Below are 26,266 nucleotides of genomic sequence, written 5' to 3'. Positions count from 1 at the left end.
TCTCGCAAATATTTTTCAAAGGATCTGGCATAGACACATTAATTTAAAATCATGTTAATATTTTACGAGAAAAAATCAATTCACACATATTTGACCTTGAGATTACCCTATGCAGACATATTATTAAGAAATGTAATCATTAGCATATTCTTTATACTTCAATTGAAATATGTTGTTTTGATCTTAAAAAATGTGCAAGTGAAAAAAACCAAGGTTTGGGACTCCAGTGAATGGTCCAAGAGGGAGTAAGGAGAAGCAGGTTCTGGTACAGATTCTTTCCTCTGTACTGCTCATTTAATAAAGGACCTGGCTATCTTTTAATGGTATTTGTTCCGAGTTCAGTGGTTTTCATACATGGTCCTCAGAGCACCCAGAAAGGTATCAGAGCGAGAAGTGTTATTCTGTTTTACAGAGGAGGAAATGGAGCTTTGGGAAAGTTAAATAATTGGCTCCCCTTCTGCCCAGTTAGAAGTCGGGTGGAAATTTCCAATTCATTCTTAGGTCTTTTGACTCTATTTAATACCATGAACAACTTCACAAAGAGTATGATTAAGAGAACAAAAAACTGGAACCAATTGTGTATCTGCTAATCAGTCATCATTAGGTTTGTGTCTAGTATGTTTTTGTCAAGGTTAATTAATATGTTAATGAAAAATAGTATCTATGACTATAAGATTTTAAAAGTTACAAGATATTGAAAATAGTAAATGGGAGGTAGAGAAGGGGGTCACAGGAGATTAGATGTTCAGCCCAGTTTTACCCCAATGTGAATGAGATTATGGGGCATCTCTTAATTTTCTTCCTTTTTTTCTATATACTTTTCTTCTTTTTCTTGCTATACTTCTTTTCCCAAGCAGGCCAGAGTTCAAGGTTAAACCAGAAGATACTGAACTGAACTGTATCTTAAAAGTTTGGAGTCAGCGATCTACTATGTAATGAATTGAGCAGCACTTGGCTCCCCAAAGTCATGCAGCTGTTTCAAGTCTGAAATCATATGTTAAGGTTTGATGAGTTAAGGATGAAGGCTTGATCTAATTATGGTGTCTGACATGCGAGTCTGGTAAGAGGTCACTGGGGTTTGACCTCCAATGGTGGTTCTTGAGAGAAGCTTGGTTATTTAAGTCAGGTTTGGCCTAGCTTCTCATTCTGCTTCTTGGATTGCCACGTGAGGACTCCTCTGTACCGGCCCCACCATTGCCAGCTCCATCAGCACCAGACTAGCGAGGCTGCCTGATTTTTAGGTGCAAACTTCCAAACTATAAGCCAAAATAAGCATTTTCCTTCCTAAAAAGCTGCTCTTGGATATTATAATTAAAGTAACAAAAGTCTGCCTAATACGTGCTGAGACTGGATTCAATTAGGAAAGACTGGAACATAGAAATTCTTCCTAAATTTTAACATTGGTTTTAGAGAAGTAGAGCAGGTAAGTGATAAAACGCTTCATCCAGCGAAAGTGGGCACAAGAACTACTTTCCATGGGTACATCATCTGTCACAAAATTCACAGACAAGCTGTGTGTTTGAAACCTACTAATCCCCCTTTCTGAATAACTCTTTCATATCCTGCAGGAGCTCCAGTGCCCCATGAAAGAAATTTACACCATGACGCTTTCCGTGTTTTTAGTGTCAACTTCTTCCAGGTCTGTTTTTACCACAGAATGTTCCAAATTCTAACACCTGTCATCCATTTGACTTCAGCAAAGGGCCTAACTGGATCCCTACACAACTGCTATCCTTTCAGCCTTCTCTTATCCACAGTAGCCTGTCACTAGGTCTCCACTTCCAGGAAGCCCTACTGCATGGTATACTGAATCCCAACCCAGGCTGTTCACTCACTGATCTCTCTAGAATGTAGTAGATGCCCAATATTTTTTATTGAATGAATGGAAAAATCCCATCCTCAAGAGATCTCATCTTCAATAGATCTAGTCTATAACAGAGTATCCACATCTGTTTTTGATCTTTTGTCTGCATTCTGTAACCCAACTTGAGCTGGTGTAGCCTTTTCTACATGTTCTCTGGATTCTGTGTTCTGTCCATCTACTTGGTCCTTATCTCATCAAACGTGTAAGCTTGAGCCCTGATATCTGTATGTTTCCAGTGGGTATCTCTAACTAGGAGGCTCTAATTCTTCCCTCTTGAGTATATCTACAGACAATCTCATCCAAACCATATTCTCCCTTAACGCTTAAATACTCAAACCATGAGTGAAAAGCACCATTGTTTATTAACCTCAGACACATTCAAATAACGAAATTAAAATACTTCTGATTGTGATGAATGTATTCAAGTGAATGCCTTGAGTTAAGAGTGCAGTGGTAAGCACTGGCATTCAATGGGTTTATAATTGCATGGAAATAAATAATGATGATATAATGCTGAGTTTTATTTTATTGATTTGAACAATATATGCCAATGGAACACTAGGGAAAAAGTTCACTAAGCTGCTGAAGACAATCACAGTGGCTACAAAAGGGGCCACTTAGATGTCCTGCTGCAGAGAAACTTGCAGAGTTAGGGCCCTAACTGTTGCTCCTCTGGATACAATGCTCTGTCTACACTGAGGCCACACTTCTGATAGGCTCCTTGTCTCTGTGGACCAAGCATGGTAGAGGTTCTAAGGTGGACCCTCTCCTTAGAGACATAAGACTCTTCATGAGCCTAACTAATTCTTTCTTGGAACTGTGCTGCAGTCTGAAGAGCTTCCCATCCAATCTGCCTTTCTTCCCCTTCTGCGCTGAGTTCAGACCTCCATCAATCTGAGAGCTCTGCCTGCTTTCTCCAGCTTACCCTACAACCTGAACATTATATAGGCTATTCCCCCTAAAAACTCTCTCATGCGTCTAATCCCATTTTCTACTTTCTTCTGGGAGAACAAAAACTAACACAGCATCGAATAAAGATAAAGTATGATCTTGACTACACTTAAAGGAAGGATTGTTATTAGACAAGCCTGTAAGACTCAGGAACTATTTCAATCAGGAACAAAGCAATAGGAGAGAGGAGGAGCTAGCCTTTCTTCTGATAGTTCCTAGTTTGACTTCAACAGATTGACTTTGCCTTGTAGGCATAGCACGCAGGTAAGACTCGGTAACTGCAAATTATCATAGTCATTGATAAAAGTTACTGGTAACAAAAGGATCATTAACAATAACTATAATATTGTCATGAATATCAATAGCATTAGGAGTCAGTGTAGCATAATATGCAATCATACACAATTGATGATACTGACAATAATTGCAGTTATTACCTACTCTTTCTTCCTAAGCTTACAATTGCACTAGGCACAAATTAAGAACTTTTAGTCTCTATTTTCTCCCTATCTCTCACTCCTTAGGACTAATTTAATATCAGGTCATACTGATTCCAATGTATACATTTATCATTTTCTCTTGCATTTGGAGTAAAGGTGCTTTTCAGTGAATGGTAAAATCAAATTTTACATTCCTCACTATTTTACTTTGGATCTTTCTTCTCCTTTCAGAAGTCCTTTCTGGTGGACTTCATTTCATTCTTCATTCTTACTAAAGCTTTATTATCATGTAGGACTCAAAGTAACCCTAAATATTTATCTATCTTCTGAACTCCAGATGCAGGTATCCATCTTCCTATTAAATAGCAACATCTCAACATGCTCAGATCTCCCTACTGGCAGTCTTCACAGCCTACACATCTAAAATGAAATTTCTACATCCCACCCTTAACCTTGGGCTCTTCCAAGTCATGATCTCCATTAATCCACTCATCTTCCACTTAAGGCACTCCAACTAAAAGTCTCATACCCTATACATCATGATGACACCTTCTTTACCATGATTAGCCTGTTCCCATATATTGCTTGCACTTATTTTGATTGACAAATAAAAACTATATATGTTATGGTGTGCAATATAATGTACTGGAATACATATATATTGCAAAATTGCTAAACCAAGCTAATTTACATAAAATTCCCTCCTATGCTTTTTTCTACAGTAAGAGTACTCAATGCCTATACTCTTAGCAATATGTAAGGAGGAATGAAGCCTGATATATAGTACATTGCTATTAAGTATAGTTGCCATATTGTATAAGAAATCTCAAACATTTCTTTTGTATAACTGAATCTACTAGATTGCTAAGTCCTGTTGGTTTTATATCTTAATTCCATTTCAAATATGTCTATTTTCATTACTACTCCTAGTTTAAAATCTAGTCCCCCATAATGTTTCTTCCTGCAATACAGTGTTCTTGGAACTCATTTATGCCCCTCACACCATCTATTGACATACTGATCTACTAAAAATGAATTTGGTGCAATCCAAATTTCTTATTGACAATTTATAGTATGTCCTCATAGCCTGGGACAGGCATTGTGATAAGAGATTATTTACAAGTGAACCTAAACCAATCTTTTTCAGCTTTTGAAACTCATACATAGCCTCTAGACATGCCATGTTTGAGTCACAGCTAAATATTTTCACTTGACATCACACCAGGCCAGGCAGCTCCATCCATTCAGACTTTTCTACTTGGCCCACAGCTTAACATAGGTTGGTAAGCAGGGCATTATTCAGTGCTTGAGACATGACTTAAATGTTGCCTGCTCCATTGCAATTCTATGCCTATTCCTGGTCCAATTCATCCTTCTTTTTCTGTGTTCCAATAGCATTTTGTACATTTATTATGGCAATTTTCTTATGGTTTTATGAGTACCAGGAACATCTGTCTCCTCTAGTCAACTGAAAGCTTCTTGAAAGTGGAGGTTGTGTATGTTTATCTTCACTTCCAGTTTTAAAGCAGGATGACTGACAATAAATGTAAATGCTATGCGAATGAATGAAATCAGTTCGATCTGCCCATTTTAAAGATAAAGAACCTATCCAGAGAGGGAAGGAGACAGAGAGGGAGAGAGAGAGTTAAACATGGGTGCATGGGTATGGATGCTGGCATAACCAGCTTCTCAATCTAAATGCAGAGCTCTTATGACCACCACCTCTGTGTAAGAACTTGTAAGTTATGCCCCCAACTTTTCCAAGTGGAGCCTGGTCAGTTCCATGCTTCCACTTCCAGGTTATTCACATTTCAATGTTTCTACAGTTTTAAAGGGAAGGTGACAGTGCACTAAGCACCACATAAGAAACATGACTACTCTTCACGTAGAAGAGGACCAAGTGCAGAAAAATGCTGTCCTGATCCTGCTAACACTCAGTCTTCAAGCTAAGACCAAAACAATTCCACATCACCCTTTTTAATTCCACTTTAGCTTTTTTTTTCTTCAGATTCTCTTTCCAGTAAAATTTCTTCAGGTCTTTATTGTATACCCTTGGCTTTTCTGTGGAACTGAGTAGCTGGTGTCATTTTCTCAACTTAATCAAGAAGAGGGTCTTAAGGAGTCACTGGATGCCATGCTCCCTAGATTCCTAAAGTAGTCTTGAGTGAAGAACCTACTTAATTGGCTTTCCTGCCAGGAATGGGAGAGGGCACATAAGCCAGTCAGAGACGAGAACACTGTCGCTCCCCCTCTTCGTGGAGAAACGACACAGGACCCTGTGCTGTTCTTTTGTCTGCTCAGCCCTTCCCGGGTTTGCTGCTGGTTCTTCCCGGGTTGGCTACCGACACTTCCACCTCCGTGGAAGGGCGGTGCCCCCTGCCACTTTCCCCACTTCCGCGGGGGAGCGGCACACCGCCGGCCGGCTCTCTCGGGGACTGCTCAGGTGTTCCTTCAGATAGATGTTCCTCTTAGATGTTCCTGGTGCATGTTGTCTCTCTCCTCCTTTATAGTCCTCTTCCACCAATCCCAACTCTGCTACCCACACGCCGAGTACGCTGCTCTCCTCCAATCAGGAGCAGCTCCTGCAGCTTGTCAAGTTGGTGAGAGGCAGTTGGGTAGAAGCTGTTTACTCCTCTCCCAGCGCTATATTGTGGGAGAGCAGATGCATAGAATAAGTCTTAATTCCAGTAACAGTCTAGTCCGAGTTGCTCCCCACAGAACACTACAAGCTCCATCACATCATAGTTTCCCTTGATAAAACTGCCTTTGTCCTGTGAACCGCAAATGAGAGCTGTTTCCAGAGAGACCTCAGGTGATAAACAGTGTTAACTGAGTTCCATTGAGAAGGAGCAGGGCCCCTATTCCTGCCTGCGCCAGGCACCAGATGTCCATGGAGAGTGAGAAAGGAACAGAACCTTAGGAACAACACTGGTGGCCTTGGTGGGCAGCATTCACGGTCTCCCCTGGGCCAAGCTTTTCTATGATTGCTTCTTTCTCATGTCAGCAAATGGTTTCCATTCACTAGGACATGAAAGAACAAGGAGGGATGAGGGGAAAAAAGACTCTACTGGGAGATGGAGTGTAGCCTGGCATATTAAGTATGTAACATTCAAGGGGAAATGAAATGAAAACCTAAGTTTATTTTGGTACAAAAATTTTTGAGGTCCAGGCATCTTTTTCACAATCCACATTTTCCAGGAGCTTTTTTAGAACTTCTCATAGCTGTGTATCCTAACCTCACTTCCCTTGCATCTGCCTTCAAGTTCCCATCACTTGAGGCTCACTGAACTCATCCCATCCCCACTCCAGCCTCTGCCAAGAGAGACGAAGCTCCACCTGTTCCCCAGTTCTACAGGAAGCCCTCAAGCAACTCTGTGGAAGAGTAGCAACTGTCCATGGCCCCTGTCAATGTGCTGTGGAAGTAGACAAGATGACACAAAAGGCCAGGGAGCTGGAATGGAAAGATGAAAGGATCCTGATTGCTTTCCTTTTCCAGGCTACAGGGAAACACAGGTGTCACTTCTCAAGTCAGAGTCCCCTCCTCACTACAGTTTGACAGGCTACTTCCTTGAGGGACAAGAACCTGAACCCCAGCTTGAGAAACAGAAGCCCTGCATCTCACTGACAGACTTCCCCAAATTTGAGGACCAAGTTCCCTATTACATCGCCTCTCCTGGATAAGCCATTATATTGCACTTTATCAACCTTTGTGTTGAACATTATGGAGCCCCTGGACCTGTCTTGACTTATAAGGTGGATCTATGCACTTCCTAAAGACCCATCAAAATTTCCATCCTGTATTTAAGGACAGATCTTGTATCTATCCCTGCTTCTTATCCAGTATCTTGTTTGGTAGTGAGTAAAAATCCCTACCTTGTTAATGAATAGCAACCTAAATATATGCAGGTATATAAACACAGGTATGAGTCATAAATCCCCGTATAAGTGAATAAAATGAATAAAATTTTCTGGGATGAGTGTGTAACTTTAATATCATATCTCAACCCCCAGAGGAGGACCCTTTGTTTTATATATATCTATATCTATATATAAATATATATTTTATATATTTAATATATAAATATATATTTAATAATATTTATTATGTATAACTTATATATTTAATAATATATAATATAATGTATATATTTATATATATAAATTAGGGATATATATATCCCTAAAAGGCAAAATGCTAAATAAGTTTTTCTAGGAAGATACAATCAATGGAGATTTTTATCAAATGTTAAACTCCAAACAGCTTTATGATTTCATTTATAAGAACCCAGTTAGACATGCCTCTCCTTTGCAGCTGATAGTGACAAAGCTGTTCCCAAATCATTGCTTTGGAATTGATGCAAGAACGCCATTTCAGGAGCAGTGCCGCAGAAAAGGTCACACAATTAGCATGACAGCATTTGGCACGCATCTCACATACTTCAGATGTGTGAGAAATAAGACCTGAAAAGCTGCATTAATCTGGACAAATCTAGACATGGCACTCACTTAAATTTTAAAATGTTTATACTTAGGTTACTGTCAAACCTACTGAACATTTTGGATTATTATACAGGTGCATATGAATACAGTTCCTTTCTTATCACCAATTCAAGCTAGTTGAGGAAAATTCAAAGCTATGCTGGGTAGTATCTCCTAACTATGTGTTGTGATATTGAGAAACTAAGATTACTTCTACATGTAGACTAATTTCAGCCTTGTGGCTAACTAACACAGTTGTTAACATTTCTGAACACAGCTTCCAAAGATAGGAGAGAGGAGAATGAATTGAAGAGGTGACATAGTGGGAGATGCAATTGTTATACAATCCCCCCCCAGCAATTATGAAACTATATTATATCTAACTACATGTGTTTCATAATGAGAACACAAAAATTTAGGTCCTTTCTTTGTGTTTAACTATTTTTAGTTAATAAATGCTGTATATGTATATTATATGCAACATGATGCTTGAAATATGCATACAGTGGCAAACGGCCACATTGAACTTCATAAACATGCACTACCTTCACATACCTATCACATACACACCTTCAAACTTTAAAGTTGCCATGGGAAGTGCTATCTCTCCTGAGCAACATACCCTGTACATTTGTATCTAGATGGGCTTGCAACAAAGGAAGTTTAGGATGAATGACGGCAGTCTCAGACCAAAAGGTAAAATTTCCAGTGTCTTTTCCATGTATTCTTCACCCTTCTGCTGGTTGGAGCATAAAGACCTCTGGGCTCCAACAGTTGTTGGTGCCATAACATGGAAGAATTGGAGGTCCTGACCCTAATCTCTAAGTGCACATGAGGGTGGTGAGACATCAGGAGGACAGAGAAAGTGGGCAAAGATTTACAAGCTATGCATGCACTCTTTTTAAATGACTGGGAGCTTGTAAAAACAATGAAAACACGCTTTCCTGGTTAAAATAAATGCTGCTGATTAAAATTTGCACAATCTTTATGCTTTCTGCAACCACTCAAATAAATGATGAACATCAGTTGTAAGAGCACTAGAATACACACTCATTTTGTATACCTGTAACTTATGAAAATTTTAAGATATGAGTTCAGTTTCTCCATGTTCACAGATCTGCTGTAGGCCAGCAGTTATAACAGACCTGTCATTCCTCAAAAGAACTAGCTCACAATGAAGGAAAATTAGTATGTAAGCTATTAGCAAGCTTACCCACTCTCCAACTTTATAATTTCCTGGTGTCTTCATTAATAATAAAAAAGCAACATGATAAAATTTAAATACTCTTGGGGACTTTGACATGATGGAGATTTTATACATGAGCCTTTGAAACTCAAGCAAAAATTAACTGTCTTTATGTCAGTGTTCCCAAACTGTATTTACTAACAGGATTTATACATCCTAGTCTGGAAAGTTAGCTAAAGCCTACAAACTTCAGCTCTTCCTAGAGATTCGAATGCATATTAGCACATCAAAATTCATTATTTCCAGCAACCTCAGGATGGCATTATTTCATTGTCTTCATTTTACAGGCTATGAATGCAAAGAGACAGATTACAGGATTTACCTAAGTCATTCAGTCAATAAGACACACAGCCAGGACTCAACCTCATGCAGTTTCATTTTGAAGTTCAAATTGACACAATGCTATTTTATAATTTTTCATCATTTTAGGGAGAAGTTTGCAGTAGTTTCCTTATCTCATTTTCCATATTAGTATAACTTCCTCAAATTAGTTCTCCTACGCAAACCAAAAGTATGGCAATCTGTTAAAGAAAACTGTTAACTTTACTGTCCAGTGTTTTCCAGGCTGATTTGATGTATAAATCTGTTTGAGGCACAGTTCTAAATATCTGGTACATCTTATGCCCAGAAACACTAGGGAGAGAAGGTAAAAGCATATGTCTTCTTCCTCTTAGGAGGAAAGAAATTCGAAATTAGGAAGGATCCCCTAGTACAGCTATTACATGATAATTGGAGAAAAGAATTAGGGCTCTTTAGAAAGAGAAAGCGCAGCTGAGAAGGCTGACTACAAAGCGACAATGAACTCCTTTACCACTTTCTTGGTTATTCAGAAGAGGAGAGAGGAAAGTTTAAAACAAGAGAACAAAAATCAATTCACACAATGGAAGACACAGATGGGACGTGGATAAAAGGCATTTACATAGTATTTTGAGACACAGGTGCAGCAAAACATGGTCAGGGGAGTACACTGGGATTTATCTTACCTTTCAGATCTATAGCTTAGAAAGAATGACATTTATTTTTTACAGTAGAAAAGAGCTATACTTTTTCCCCATTGGACTTCCTTGGGTTGTCTACTGACAACTCTATCTGCAGAGAATTATCAGGGACCTGTGCCAGTGTGTCAGCTCTCGGTTTACTGTCTGGTAGCAGCCAGTAATTCTACCCACTTTCTCTCTCTTCTTTTTTTAAAAAATTTTTTTTTTTGGCAGCTCAGAAAATCTTTACTACCACATAGCTGCATTTTCTGCTGTGCCAAAACACAGGTTTCTGTTGTACAATGGGACTGAATTATTAGTGGTCACCTTCTAGTGCCCAATTGCAGCATTAAGGGAATATGTATTCACTAGACTAAACCATGATCCTCTGAATAACACTCTTCTTTTCGTAGAAGCAGGCTTTTGAGGTGACAGCTCTGCCTGGGAAAGCAAAACAGTATTCCTCACAATTTCAAATTCATCATACAGATCGCTCCCTTGAGGCCATCTTCTTCCGGTTTTCTTGGCTTTCATCTCTCCCATCTTTAAACAGAATGCCAGCACAAATGTCTTTTAAGGCGATCCATTTTTACTGAAAAAACGAGTAGACATTTAAGAGATTTGATTTTTAAAATGCTTTCACAGGAAGAGTAGATGATGATTACGTAGGAGATCCTCATACTTCCCCAAGCCATTAAAAATGCTTGCTGAGAAAGCATGAACAAAACCCAAAAATAAATGAATGAGGCAAATCTTGTAACATAAACTCACTTTGCAGTCTAGTCTCATTCGTATTTGGTATCACTGCCACTTTCCAAATTACTGCTCACCCTGTATTAGGAAAAGATGCAACTGTAATTTCTGTGTGAAGCCCTGGAACAGCTCTGAATGGGTTGAAATTATTAAGCAATTTAAGGATTTTCAATATGTAATGTAGGATGCATTTTAAAAATTTATTTATTGGAAAAGCAAAGTTAGAGAGAGAGATAGAGACAGAGAAAGACCGGTCTTTATTTGTTGATTCACTCCCTAAATAACCACAGCACCCAGAAACCTCCCAGCCTCCCACATGGGTGGCAGGTGTTCCAAGTACTTGGGCCATCTTCCACTACTACTCCAGGAGTGTTAGCGGGAAGCTGGATTAGAGGTGAAGCAGCCAGGACTCAAATCAATGCTCATATGGAATGTTGGCATTGCGGGCAGCAGCTTAACCTGTTGTGCCATACTTCCAGACTTAGGAGGGAATATATTTTTAAAAACTGATTATTACTAACCCAAATACCTTTAATTTCAGCTTTTGATATATACACATTTGTTATATCCGTTCATAAATCATTTCCCTTTGTTGTATTCTATTAACTTACATAAATTCATTTAAATTGGTATTCAGAGCTACCCTTTGAGGCAGCTATTATTATCCCATTTCACAGATGAGGGAACTGAAGTGTGAAGAAGTGAAATAACCCTCCCAAAGGCTTCATAGCTAACACATGATATACCTAGAAGTCTGACTCTAGTTTTATTTTTTTTAACTTTTATTTAATGAATATAAATTTCCAAAGTACAGAATATTGATTACAATGGCTTCCCCCCCATAACGTCCCTCCCACCCACAACCCTCCCCTTATCCACTCCCTCTCCCCTTCCATTCACATCAAGATTCATTTTCGATTCTCTTTATATACAGAAGATCAGTTTAGCATACATTAAGTAAAGATTTCAACAGTTTGCTCCCACACAGAAACATAAAGTGAAAAATACTGTTTGAGTACTCGTTATAGCATTAAATCTCAATGTACAGCACACTAAGGACAAAGATCCTACATGAGGAGTAAGTGCACAGTGACTCCTGTTGTTGACTTAACAAATTGACACTCTTGTTTATGGCCTCAGTAATCACCCTAGGCTCTTGTCATGAGCTGCCAAGGCTATGGAAGCCCCCTGAGTTCACTGACTCTGATCATTTTTAGACAAGGCCATGGTCAAAGTGGAAGTTCTCTCCTCCCTTCAGAGAAAGGTACCTCCTTCTTTGATGACCCATTCTTTCCACTGGGATCTCACTCGTGGAGATCTTTCATTTAGGTTTTTTTTCCCCCAGAGTGTCTTGGCTTTCCATGCCTGAAATACTCTCATGGGCATTTCAGCCAGATCCGCATGCCTTAAGGGCTGATTATGAGGCCAGAGTGCTGTTAGGACATTTGCCATTCTATGGGTCTGCTGTGTATCTCACTTCCCATGTTGGATCATTCTCTCCCTTTTTGATTCTATCAGCTAGTATTTGCAGACACTATTCTTGTTTATGTGCTCCCTTTGCTTCTTAGTCCTATCATTATGATCAATTGTGAACAGAAATTGATCACTGGGACTAGTGAGATGGCATTGGTACATGCCACCTCGATGGGATTGAATTGGAATCCCCTGGTATGTTTCTAACTCTACCGTTTGAGGTAAGTCAGCTTGAGCATGTCCCGAATTGCACATCTCTTCCCTCTCTTATTCCCACTCATATTTAACAGCAAACACTTTTCAGTTAAGTTTCAGCACTTAAGAAGAATTGTGTATTGATTACTGTATTCAACCAAAAGGATTAAGTAGAACAAACAAAAAAAACGCCGCGGCTCCCTAGGCTAATCCTCTGCCTTGCGGCACCATCACACCGGGTTCTAGTCCCAGTCGGGGCACTGGATTCTGTCCCAGTTGCTCCTCTTCCAGGCCAGCTCTCTGCTGTGGCCAGGGAGTGCAGTGGAGGATGGCCCAAGTGCTTGGGCCCTGCACCCCATGGGAGACCAGGATAAGTACCTGGCTCCTGCCATCGGATCAGCGTGGTGCCCTCCGGCCATTGGAAGGTGAACCAACGGCAAAGGAAGACCTTTCTCTCTCTCTCACTGTCCACTCTGCCTGTCCAAAAAAAAAAAAAAAAAATCTGACTCTAGTTTTAATATTATATTCAAAATAAGAGACTGTAACAATAGAGTCAAGGCACTTTATAAAATACATATTAACCCACTTTATCACTCAATGTCATACTGGACATTATGATATTTTATTATTTTGCTTTATCTTAGGAAGTTAAAACTTTTTTATCCGAACTGCACTTATGAGTATAATTTCCCCCAATTAATTTTTTCTGCAGGAAGCATAAGCTGGAAATTTGTTCTTTAAAAAAAGATAAGTTAAGTCTGATAAGATGGTCTAACAAACAGTTAAGTGTATTCAAATGATGGGTAGAGGCTCCTGGGCACAACAGCTGAGGATATAAATTCTTGAAGTTATCTCCCAGCCTACTGCTTCTTATTTTTAGAATCACCCTGATTACTCCAATGCCTTTGGAAATACTGGTGATGGGGCAGTTCAGTAAGAGAGGAAGAAAGCACCGTGATTTTAGATATTATAAGGAGGTTCATTTATGAAAAATATGAAACTTTGGAGAAAAGTTGGAAGTTATTATTTTTTTCAACAATAGTGATTACGTATTTATCTGTGGGTGTTGAATAGCAATTGTGAAGCCTATATTTCTATTGATTCTAATTGTTAAGGGGAAAAAGGTTGACTTTGAAGCCACTGTCTCTTCCAATTATAACTTACCCAGTCTCTCAGCCATTTTCCCACCTCTTTCCCTGCAAGATGCAGGTTTGCATTTCCGTTATGTGACACACATGCAAGAGTTACCCTGAGATAAGAATCTTTGACTTTTATACTTGGAAGGACATCCATTTTAGGCAGCCTCTTCAATCTTTCAGAATACTCGTTCAAATGTCCAAATCATGCATAATCTTAGACTCTGCTTCTCTACTGATGGCTGTCAAAATATTTAGAGTCAGCACCTCTCAGCAGTTAGCAAGAATGTTGCGAGAACATAAAATGCCAGCTCCATGCCCTCTGACACCAAGGTCTAGAACTGAGCAGCAATGCCCAGTGAAGGTTTTTTTTTTTTTTTTTTTTTTTTTTTTTTTTTTTTTTTTTTTTTTCAAGCAGAGTGGACAGTGAGAGAGACAGAGAGAAAGGTCTTCCTTTTGCCGTTGGTTCACCCTCCAAATGGCCGCTGCGGTCGGCGCACCGTGCTGATCTGAAGCCTGGAGCCGGGTGCTTCCTCCTGGTCTCCCACGCGGGTGCAGGGCCCAAGCACTTGGGTCATCCTCCACTGCCTTTCCGGGCCACAGCAGAGAGCTGGACTGGAAGAGGAGCAACCGGGACAGAATCCGGCGCCCCGAACGGTACTAGAACCCAGGGTTCCGGCGCCGCAGGTGGAGGATTAGTCTAGTGAGCCGCGGCGCTGGCCTAGTGAGTCCTTCTGATCCCTTTATCCGGTACAATATGTTTTTTGACTAAGAGGGTGCTGGGCCCACTATGGTCTCTCCATGGGACCCTTTTGTTTCTGACTGATGACTGCACTGGAAAAGCTGAGACAAGCCTGTCTGCAGAGTACAGTACTAACGGATGGGCAAGGAATGAGAGCACAGTGCCAGACTCTCTGCTTCCACCTGTGACTGAACCATGGAAGATCTTAAGTGTTGCTGGGCCTGAACAGAGGAGGGATGGGAAGACACGGAGAGTCCCAAATGGGCAAGAGAGACCCAAATTCTCATTCAGCAGTCCCTCTTTCAAAGTTCCCCTTCCCATTAGTACTAGAGGACATTTCAAAAGCACAATTGGATGACCCATTGTTCATCTCATTTCACAGTTGGCAGACATTTTAAGAATTTTGCAATTTAATACCAAAGGTAAATGTGTTATAACACATATTTGAAACCTTTAAATATTTGAAATTCCAGTGAGAATTCTTGGAAAAATATTTCCTCAAAAAGCAACAGAAAACAATCCCACTTAATGAGCAATTCTGAGCATAGTTTGCTGGACAGCAATTTCAGATGGCTATCAACATCTCAATCAAGTTTTCTTTCAAAATCTTAATTATAATCTCTCCATATGACTTAAGAAAAGCGATATAAAAATGAGCCCATTATATGCAGTAGTAAAAAGCTTTAAAATCCAACATCAGGTTTTATATTTCATCATCAGAAAGCTTCAGTTCTGTTCAGTTACTACCTTCTTCGGAGGTCATGGTCTGAAGTCAGGATCATCCTCAGCCAGGGATGAATGATGTGTCAAGTCCTGATCAACTGACCCAGGGCTAGTGTAGGCCTGGGCATGTAATGAAATGCTGCCCAGTGAAGCATGAGGAGACTCTGCTAAAGTTGGGTGCTTCCAAAATTGGATTTTCTGGCTTTGAAAGAGATTCACAAGAGGAATATTCTTTTTCTGCTGGACGACAGCATGTTTGGATGCGATCTTTAAAGGAAGCGTAGCCATTGTGCAGTCGTGAGGGGTGTCATTCAAGAGTAGAACAGACATGACAGAGTCGACAGAAAGGGGACACAGACTCTGAATCATTGCTGATATTTAATTAGTCATTTTTGAGTGTTTATGTGACATATGAATTTTCCTTAAGTCAGAATTTCCCATCATTTGCAAATGAAAGCAATTAATACAGACTAAAACCCTGAACATATGAAGTAGGATGGCTGATAAAATAAATCAAATACAAATAGCTAAATGTGAAAACAACTGAACTACCATTTTGGTAAACTTAAGGGGTTGAAATTGGGGAGAGATTACAACAAAATGGTGATAGTAGTGTGGGAGAGAGGAGCAAAGTTGATGTTTTTATATGGGTGGATGGCTTGAAAGGATGGAGGGCTAAGTTCACCACAAGCAAAGTAAAAAAATAGAGTGAAGTCTGGGGAATAAGATTGAGAGAAGGAATAGGAAAAAGCTTTCTAGGTAGACTGACCACACAATTTATCATTCAAACTACTATAGGTTTGGTTGTGAAATGGGAAGCTTAGTCACTGGTTCCAAGACAATGGGAATAAACCAGGATTGACCCAGGCAAATCAGGACATATAGTTCCCACAGTTATGGCACCAAGGAGAACATAAACGTAGTTTCAGAGGAGGGGAAATGTAGGATGTCCTTGAGAAACACTAAGTGGTTGAAGGCAGACTGGATGTGAGAGCCTAATGAGGGATTACCTTGAAATGATGCTATACATGCTTTGGAATCCAAGTAAGAAGCTGATACTTAACTTTGTTATTTCTAAGCAAGGGAGAGACAAAGTTAGACCCAGGTTTCAGGAGAATCAATCTAGAAAGGGACAGTGGGAGATCAGAGAGGGTGAAAAAGCCCTGCAAGTACTTCTTACAGTAATGAGCAGCAGGTTTATAGCCGTGGAAAAGCAAACGGACACATACAAATAATGAGGCACAACAGAGAGAGAGAGAAGCTCAGGGGTATGTTTTGAAATCTCCTACATTCGGGGAATGGGAAACACAAACAGTCCAAGAAAGGGCATTGAGCGAGAGTGTCTGTGGGATGGAAGGATATTATCTTTTCATGGAAAGGACAAACTTTCAAGAGGAGAGCCTTCACCGGCCACATTCAGCCTTGCAAAGAAACAGAAAGTAAATGTCCAAGCAAGGAAGTTGCTGGCGGTGATCTCCAAGAAAAGCCTTGACATTGCTGAAAGCAGAAAACTTTTTCACATTGTCTGTGCCTTTCAGAAAACCTTGGTAGTTGAATCAGTGCAATAATTCTCCATACCAAACAGTCTGACCTTAAATTAACATGGATTGGGCATAAATGATTAAATCAATTAGATGAGGAGTAGAAGGTAGAATGAACTTTGAAATGGATTATAGGTATTTCATTCTACTTAGTTTTTAACTTTGTACCATGCCCTCAGGCGTCTGAACGTATATCTTTCCCTTTTATCCCCAAACTATAAGCTCAGCCCTCACTGTTTCCTGAAAACCTTGACCTTATTAAGGAAAGATTTATACAACTATATAGGCCAGCTTCCAGGATTCAATGTCAAGTTTCATTTTCTATTATCTCAGGTTAAATATTCTGGCCCATATTTTATAATAAGATTTATGTATATTTCTTGAAATGCATTTTCCATTTTATGTGTAGTTTCTGTTAGGTTCCTGAGTTTCTGCTTTGATCACCCACTTGGCACCCTGGTCCCTCCAAGGCTGGACTTGTCAGTTCCTATCTATCTTCCAGGCACTGGAATTTTGTTATTGAACCCTGTGAGATGCCCAAGGTACATTAACACCTATCTGCTTCTGAATTCTTTTTTTTTTTTAAACATTTTATTTATTTATTTGAAAGTCAGAGAGAGATCGTCCTTCCACTGGTTCATTCCCCAAATGGCCTACCACATCTCCCTGATGCAGACTCTTCTCTGGAACACCTGTCTTCTATAACTGTTCCTTCTAGAGTCCAGGTTTTATTTCAGGACCAGATGTGCAGAGAGCACTCTAGGAGAGTCCGCACCTCTATTCCTTTAGCATGTCCCTCCTCAAACGTTTGCACACTCTGGTTCTTCCTCACTCAACCCATTCCTTTAGGTTAAAGTGTGTGTTTCTGCCTTACCCAGTTCTGATTCATGACAATAGGTTTTTGTTTACAACTCCATCTTTGAAAAAAGCGTCAGACAATGGAAACACTGGTAAATTAGAACCCAAGGAAAACAATTTTTGCATTATTCCCCTCCACTGACAAAAATTACAGCATATGATTCACATATTTGAAAAATGTACAGAAAGCAGTGAGAGGTATTAATCCACACATATAGATGAAGCCTTTTAAGGTTACAGCATATCCACACATATAGATTGAAGCCTTTTAAGCTTACAGCAGCAATTCTGTTGCCAACATAGTTATGTATTGCTTAACAATCGGGAAACATCTTGAGTGATGTGTCATTAGGTGATTCCATCCATCATAAAATATAATATACAAATAAAGACAGCAAGGTTGTCACTAGGTGATATACTTTTATGAAGCCACCATCATACATGCAGTCAACCAGTGCCAAACTTCATGTTGTGCATGACCGGGCTTGTAACAGAGTTGTCAGTAATGGTATTTTGGTGATAATGCTTGAATTAAAGATAAAAATATGGCCCACATATATTTGGAGACTGTATTGACTCCTCTCCAAAATCTTTCCAACTTCACATGAAAATTAAGCACAGATTGGGACATACAATTCTCCTGATTATAGGTATTTGCTTGGAAAAAGGAGAGAGTGGAACTATAGACATTAACATCAGCACTTTTCCTTTTTTTTTTTTTTTTTTTTTTTGACAGGCTGAGTTAGACAGTGAGAGAGAGAGAGACAGAGAAAGGTCTTCCTTCCTTTGGTTCACCCCCCAAATGGCCGATCCAAAGCCAGGAGCCAGGTGCTTCCTCCTGGTCTCCCATGCAGGTGCAGGGCCCAAGCACTTGGGCCATCCTCCACTGCCTTCCTGGGCCACAGCAGAGAGCTGGACTGGAAGAGAAGCAACCGGGACAGAATCTGGTGCCCCAACCGGGACTAGAACCCGGGGTACCAGTGCCATAGGCAGAGGATTAGCCTAGTGAGCCGTGGCGCTGGCCTAGCACTTTTACTTTTTACTTTTATTTGAAGGAATAGAGGAATGCTTTCCCATTTCAAGCAAATCAGAACATCTGGACCCAAGCTCTACCACACCAATAAGAATAAATGACGTGTCTTATTGGGAAGAGTGGAGGGCAGAATTTGTTCATATTTGTAATTTTCTTACATATCTTCCCCACTGCACTGTGAGATCCTTGAGGACTTTCTTATTATTGTTTAACCCCATGCCCAGAAACTGTCTGGCATATAATAAATACACACAAGAGTCATACACGTGAATACATATTTATGAAAAAGACTGCGATAAAGGCAAGGTAGCTGCAGCTCCAGAAACTACCCAGGTCATATAATCTTCAAGGCAATTGCTGCCATGATGTATGCTAGAGATGAGGTAATCCTATTTTAATGGGGAAAAAGAAAAACAAGAATGAAAAAATTATCCCACAAATAACCTTTTTCTACAATTTGTCTAACCTATACAGAGAGCTAGCAAAAGAAAGAGGGGTGGCGAGAGAATCCACACAGAGCAACGAATTTTTTCCTCCCACAGGGAGACACATGGGAGGAAATCTGTAATATTCCCTGCTCCAGGTTTAAGCTTCAAAACATTTTAATATTCATACATCTTTCTCTTTTCCTCAACCTTGATGAAAAAGTGTGTTTAATAAAAAGGTGTTTTGGAAGGAAGGAAGGAAGGAAGGAAGGAAGGAAGGAAGGAAGGAAGGAAGGAGGGAAGGAAGGGAGGGAGAGGGGGAGGAAGGAAGGGAGGGAGGGAGGGAGGGAGGGAGGGAATATTATTATATTCTTAGAATTGTACCCATGAATTACATGGAATCTGTTCTCTTTGTATTAATATCACATTAACATAAGAATTGATGAGAATTCTGTTTTAGTAATTATTATGCATTTGCTGAACCCTGTGAATCTAATGTATTAAGATATTCCTTTTAAATTTTTTAAAACTATAAAAAAATCCAAGTAGTTACAATAAACCAAATGATTATTAATTTAAATAAATTTCATAAATCTATTGATTCATTCTGAAATACAGATCTGAATGGTACGTATCAATTGAAGGATATTTCCTAACCTGATAGCAAAAGCTCACTAGGAAACCACTGCATTTCTTTAAAACAGCAGGAAAGAAATGATCTGCTCAGCCCTATGAAATTGCCACTAGCCTTGAATGCTTGCTATTCAGTATTAAAAAATGGCTGGTCCACTGTGAGATGTTTTATAAGTGTAAAATCCACAATCTCATTTCAATGACAGCACAAAACAGAATGAAAAATAATTTATCAATATATTTTTACACTGATTACATGTTGGAATATTTTGGATATAGAGTCAGTAAATATATATCTTTAAAAATAATTTTACCAGCTCTTTTTTAAAATGTGGCTAATAGAAAATCTGAAATATTATTTTGATCATGTTTCTATCAGATTTCCTGACTCTAGATTCCATTTTTATGTCACCCATGCCACCACAGCTGCAGATAATTACTCAGTAATCATGATTGCTCAATAGATCCTGGGATTTCAGGGGAGACAGAGAAAAGGAGAGAGCTGCATGGATTAATCATGGATATAGATTTTTGAGGTTTGATTTGGCATGCACATCTGATTGATTTTCTAGAGTAGAAATTTAAAATTAAAGATGAAGAGGGCTTTTAGAACAGTTTTCATTATGTTTCTTTAGCACAATGTCTTGGCCTTTAAAATATAAGCTTACTGATTGACACATTCATCCTCAAAATTGTATTTAAAAACCTCATTACCACCAGCCCTTCAGGTATTCCTCTCTTGGAACCCCCTTATTTGCCGCCCCAGCAGAAGGTTTCCAACTTGAATAAATCCTACTTTACTTTAAAAAAAAAAATAAAAGATAAGATGCTTTCTGATGGAGACTTAACCAAGCAACTGGGAATACATTTGTGAATGGATTGGATAGGTGGGTACACACAAAACTCTAGTGCATTGGACAGGTATGTGAATCATGTCCTGATATTTGGCATGTTCCTGAATTAGACTCAGCTCTGATATTTCAAACATATCTAAGGTCTAACTTGCAACCACCAATTTACTAGCCATTATGCCTAAATATGCTAACTCAAACAAATAAATTACAGAGAAGTCAACTCACAAATATTGTACTTTAACGTTTTTCCTGCCTTTCTGACTGAATGCGATGTGACTGCTGTTTCTATGGACATGTGCTATGTATCTAGAATTACTAATCTGCCTTTGCTTGAACTAATTTTTCTCACCAACTAGGATTCTAAAGTGTACTTTTCATAGACACAAACTATTTAAAGGCAGAAAGTTTAAAAAATTCTTAAACTGTGAACCATCTCTCCTTATCTAAGTCCTTATCCTGACACTGGAACATATATTCTCCCAGGTATGTTTTCAATCAAGTTAGTTTCCCTATAATTGTAGAACAGCTTTTTGATATTTGCTTAAGAAGAAGGTTTATCCTCTGGTAGAGAACTGGTTGGCCTCTTACCTAGAGAAGGCTCTTATATGCAGCATATGCACATCCCATAGTAAATGGAGTTTTAGGAAAATTCCTGTAAATTCATCATACAAATCAGTAACCAAAGAAACAAATGATAATGGAATAGTAGAATAGCAAGAATGCTAACTTTCAAAATGTCCACACATAGCCTAATCAAAGCTAGCTTGGTGGTCTAGCTATGAAGCAGAAGATGAATGTGATTTCAAACAAAACTTGTAAAATCCTTTCACAGATAGCTCAGCTTTTTTCTGTCAAATGCAAGATGATAAAGTATAAATGGGTTTAATTCCTCTAACATCCACCACGACTATGTCTCAGTGACAAATTCTTGACTCTTTTATTTTTCTATCACTAGAACTTTGCCACACTCCTGGAAGAGGAGACAATTAACAAATGATGAAGGAAGGAAGGAGGAAAAAAGAAAGGAAGGGGCAGGGATATACAGTTACTGAGAGAATGGATGGAGACAGGAAACATGGAGAAAAGGCTTGACTTCACTGAGTCACAAAATGAACGCCTGCCATTTGAGTGAATTGACAAATGGAGGAGCCGACTGAGACATGTGTGTGAAGGATATCACAGTCATTCAACGCCCTGTGGCAAAACACCACTGGCAGTACTCCATCACCTTTCCACACACCCATGTCCAGATGATCTATGTAGCATATAATCCATGTATTCACCAATACTTTAGTATATTAAAGAAATGATATAGTCATTCTTCCTGCCCAGTCACAATTTATTCTTTTATATGATTAAAAGAACCAAGGAGCCTCAAATTTACATTTTTATCATGTCTACTTATCTAGGATCCTACACCAATTGAAAGTAATTCAGGAAGAGCAGAATTAATAAAAATAAATGCAAAGATGGTTAAATACAAATATATCCTACATAATGCACTGGAAAGGAGCCAACATCCTTTTTTTTCTGTCATTCCCATCTTATTTAATGTTCTTATTAGTTTAAGCAATTTTCTATTAGTCCAAGATACACACAAGGTGTAAACAAGTCTAGCTGTTTAACTCAATATTATAGTGAATCATTAGTTACATGTGTTTTGGACCTACAGCACCTCATAAGTGCTCCATTTTCAGTTGTCATCTCATCCATCTGAGTTTCACACAAAACTTCCATCCTATCCTCTAATCCTCTTCTTCATTAACAATGATTTGATATGCATTGGAAGTTGTTTTTGTTGCACATAAATTATTGCTCTCTTCACTTGTTCCTTTCTCCTACAAACTTCCTAATGCAGTACAGTCTAATGGGCTAAGTAGAGGAACCAGGCACCTCCCCTTCAGAATCCCTCAAGACTGAACCCTTTGGTATCCCTGGAGAGTAATATGAAGAGAATGGGTTTGGGAGACTTGAAAAACCTCCTTGTTTCAAAATATTCAAATTTATAAAAATTAATTATTGATTTTTTATTTTAATTTTAATTTTTTATTTAGTAAATATAAATTTCCAAAGTACAGTTTATGGATTACAATGGCTCCCCCCCCCATAATTTCCCTCCCACTCACACCCCTCCCATCTCCCGCTCTCTCTCCCATTCCATTCACATCAAGATTCATGAGTTTCAGTTTCTTCTCCTTGTTTCAAAATATTTAAATTTATAGAAATTAATGATTGGTTTTTGAGTTTCCGTTTCTTCTGCAAAAGGAATCTGCTGATATAAAATCCATGACCTGTTGTGAAATTTAAATTATCACCCTAGCCCACCCCCAAGTGAACAGGTTTAAAACCACTAGCTTCTATACAATGAGCACCAACTGCAAGGAAACAGAGAATCAAAAATGAACCATGCTTCCATAGGACACTAAGTAGTACACCAAGATTTAAACTCATGTGTCTGATTCTATCTCTGCCTCAGTAAACATTCCCTCCCTACCAAATCCAAACACATCTGACAGGAGGAAAAAGAAGTATCTTGTCATCAAGTGGATAAAACACCATATCCCCAAGGAAGGCTTCTCAATGGACCGAGTTCAGATCCCTTATCCTCACTGGGTGCCAACCGCACTTCATTTGATGTCCATTTATGTATCCATAACTGAGTGCCTCCTATGGTTCAGGCATTCTTCTAGTACAAGAGTACATCTAAAAAATTTGGTGCTGGTATTGTGACATAGCTGGTAAAGCCTCCGCTTGCAATACCAACATCCCATGTGGGTGGCATTTCAAGTCTCAGCTGCTTCGCTTCCCATCCAGCTCCCTGCTCATGGCCTGGGAAGAACAGCAGAAGAATGGCTCAAGTACTTGGGTGCCTGCCACGCACATAAGAGACCCGTATAAAGCTCCTGGCTCCTGATTTCAGCCTGGCCCAGCCCTGGCCATTGCAGTTATCTCCGGAGTGAACCAGTGGGCAGAAGACTTTTTCTCTCTCTTTCTCTTTCTCTCTGTCTCCCCCCGACCCCCAACTCAGACTTTTAAATAAATAAATAAATCTTTTTAAAATAATAAAATAATAAAAATATTAGCTGCTCTCTGGTTACTTCTGCATACATCTAGATTCTTAAGTTGGCTGCAAACTTTCTGAGATCAGATGAGTGAGTCCTCACATATCTGCACACCAGCTGCCCTCTCCTTTATTTTTTAAAATATTGTTAATTGACACATAATAATTGCACATATATAAGGAGTACCATGTGATATATCAATACTGTGTGCAATGTACAAGGATCAGATCGGAATAACAGGCACATCTATCACATCACTCCAAGCCCCTCAGCCCTAGAAAACACTTATTACTCTACTTCTACAGGATCACCTTTCCAGCTTCCACATGTAAGTGAAAACATGAGGTATTTGTCTTTACTCATTACAAAGTATTTAACAAAGGTTTTAAATGCCAGGGACAAGTTCTAATTAAGGTCTTCCAGCTTTTGGCTGCACAACTGTGAGCAAACCTGATTTTTCTGAGTCTTGATTTTATCATCACTAAATGATTATAATACTCATACCACGCGATCATTACGAGCCATTCTCTGGGTGACAGAGCACCATACCAAGGTAAGGGTCGTGCTGTTGCATTATTACTGAATATGTGAATGCCAGCTTCTGTACTAGTAGAATTATAAGGTCAGAAGTTCCCTATCAAGTCTCTCTTAATTCGATTATCTCACATCTGTTGTTTAGACTCTGCACAGAATCAGTTTCTGACCCCTGCATTGCAGACTGCTGCCTCCTGGAAAGGGTTTCTAACTGTTGATGACCCGGATGTGGGCTGCCATACCCTGAACCCCAGACTGTGTGCTTGGAGACTTATCTCATTGCCCTGTTTTGTCCTTTTGACTCTGATTCTGACCAGCCTGTCTTGACCTCCGCTGGTATGCTTTCTTCTACTTCATTACCTCTTTGTTTCCTCCTTACTGTTCTGCTGTGCCCTACCTTCCAGCATTCCAAGTCCAGGCTACCACTTCTTCCTGTAACCCCAGCTCAGCAGTGTTCTCTGATTTCCAAGTGCCCCCAGTACAGTTTCTTGCCAAAACCCTGCCTGCTCACAATCCACACAGCCAGCCTTGCTTTTGCCAACCTTGTACTAAATGCATCCCCAGTTTCCCCAGGTTTAGTAATCAAACCCAACCCAGACATCATTGCTTCTATAGCCACTTTTTTTGGTGAAAAAAAAAAATCAAACTCTTGTAGTCTGTCTATATCTGCCCTCTTTTCTTTCCTAGGCTCACTTTTCTGGCTTACCTGACCTATGTATTGCCAAAGCTTTTTAATGCATTAGCACCTTGTGTTTTTTTTTTTTTTTTTTTTTTTTTTTTTTTTTTTTTTGAGATTTATTTATTTATTTGAAAGGCAGAGTTACAGAGAAGCAGAGACACAGAGAGAGGTGTTTCATCTGTTGGTTCACTCATCAAATGGCCCCAACAGCCAGGGGTTAGCTGATCTGAAGTCAGGAGCCAGGAGCTTCTTCTGGGTCTCCCACATGGGTGCAGGGGCCCAAGAACTTGGGTCATCTTCCACTGCTCTCCAAAGTTATAGCAGAAAGCTGGATCTAAAGTGGAGCACCTGGGTCTTGAACTGGCACCCTATGGAATGCCAGCACTGCAGGTGCAGCTTTATTTATTCTTGCCATACCATTAGCCTAGCTACTTCTACCTGATTCCTTTGCAACCTTTAATGTGTTTCCTCTTTCAAATTCCTTCCAAGTGAAAGAAGCAAATACTAGAGCATTGTTGTCATTAAATTAATGCAAATCCAGTTAATCCAATCAAGGTTTGTTTGTGTAGCGCTTCTTATACACTTTTTGGAGTCATTTCCCATGAATGGAAATCTTAATTAGATGACTAAATTTTAAAGGTAGACTTCATTCCGCAAGGAAATCAAGCCCATTTAATCCTTAATACTATTAACCAAAAAAATCTAAGCCTCACTAACAACAATTGAACCATTCAATTTCACATATCTTTCAATATTCTTCCTATAATAAGTGAAAGAGCATATTCTCAAATTCTAGAGCAACATATAGACTCATGCCTTTTATTTCAATTTCTTTCTTTCTTTCTTTCTTTCTTTCTTTCTTTCTTTCTTTCATTCGTTACAGAGTTACAGACTGGACCAGGCCAAAGCCAGGAGCCAGGAGCTTCTTACAGGTTTCCCATGTAGATGCTGTGGCCCAAGCACTTGGGCCATCTGCTGCTGCTTTCCCAGGTGCATTAGCAGGGAGCTGGATTGGGAGTGGAGCAGTCAGGACCTAAACCTGCACCGGTATGGGATGCCAGTACCACAGGCAGAGGCTTAACTGGCTACACCACAATGCTGGATCTTCAATTTCAAATTTATAGTGAGAAGATGGAGATACTTATTACACTTCTGAGCACACCTGTGATGCAATTTAAGGAATGAAAATCAACTTGATTTAATTATAGAAGCACAGCCTAGCAATATGGATAAAAATAACTTTGCAACTTAACTTCTAATTGTACATTCCCAATATATACTTTAATAATGATATAAATATTGTCCATAATGCAAATGGCAGTTGAAAATCATGTAACATATGTGTCACAAAAAATAGCTTCTTAGTGTTCATCTAGTTAAAAATTTATTTCACAGTGATAGTTTCATCTGAAAGAGAAAAAAAAAAATTCTAGAACACCCTTAGCAACCTAGACCCATGTTCTAAATATTGCCCTAGCATCCTTAAAACTCTAATATAGTGGTTTATTTTTTCCCTTTAGTGTACTAAATTAAAATCAGTCACACAAATAGAATTACTGAGATAGGTATATGTAGAAATCCCATTTTGCTGACAGAGAAAGTAAAGTTTACAGGTTATCACATGTGTTATAGGTTTACCTCTTCGAGATGGTAAGGCAATCCTGAATT

General features: G+C 39.2%; 1 protein-coding gene across 1 annotated transcript in view; it reads right to left on the bottom strand.

Moving 5' to 3' along the window:
• Positions 1 to 26,266, bottom strand: part of PLPPR5 (phospholipid phosphatase related 5) — a 128,155-nt gene that overhangs the window by 83,037 nt on the left and 18,852 nt on the right. The window lies entirely within an intron of this gene.

This window comes from Oryctolagus cuniculus, chromosome 7 (assembly GCF_964237555.1).
Source record: "Oryctolagus cuniculus chromosome 7, mOryCun1.1, whole genome shotgun sequence".
NCBI lineage: Eukaryota > Metazoa > Chordata > Mammalia > Lagomorpha > Leporidae > Oryctolagus > Oryctolagus cuniculus.
This window is presented reverse-complemented; position numbering and strand designations above follow the sequence as displayed.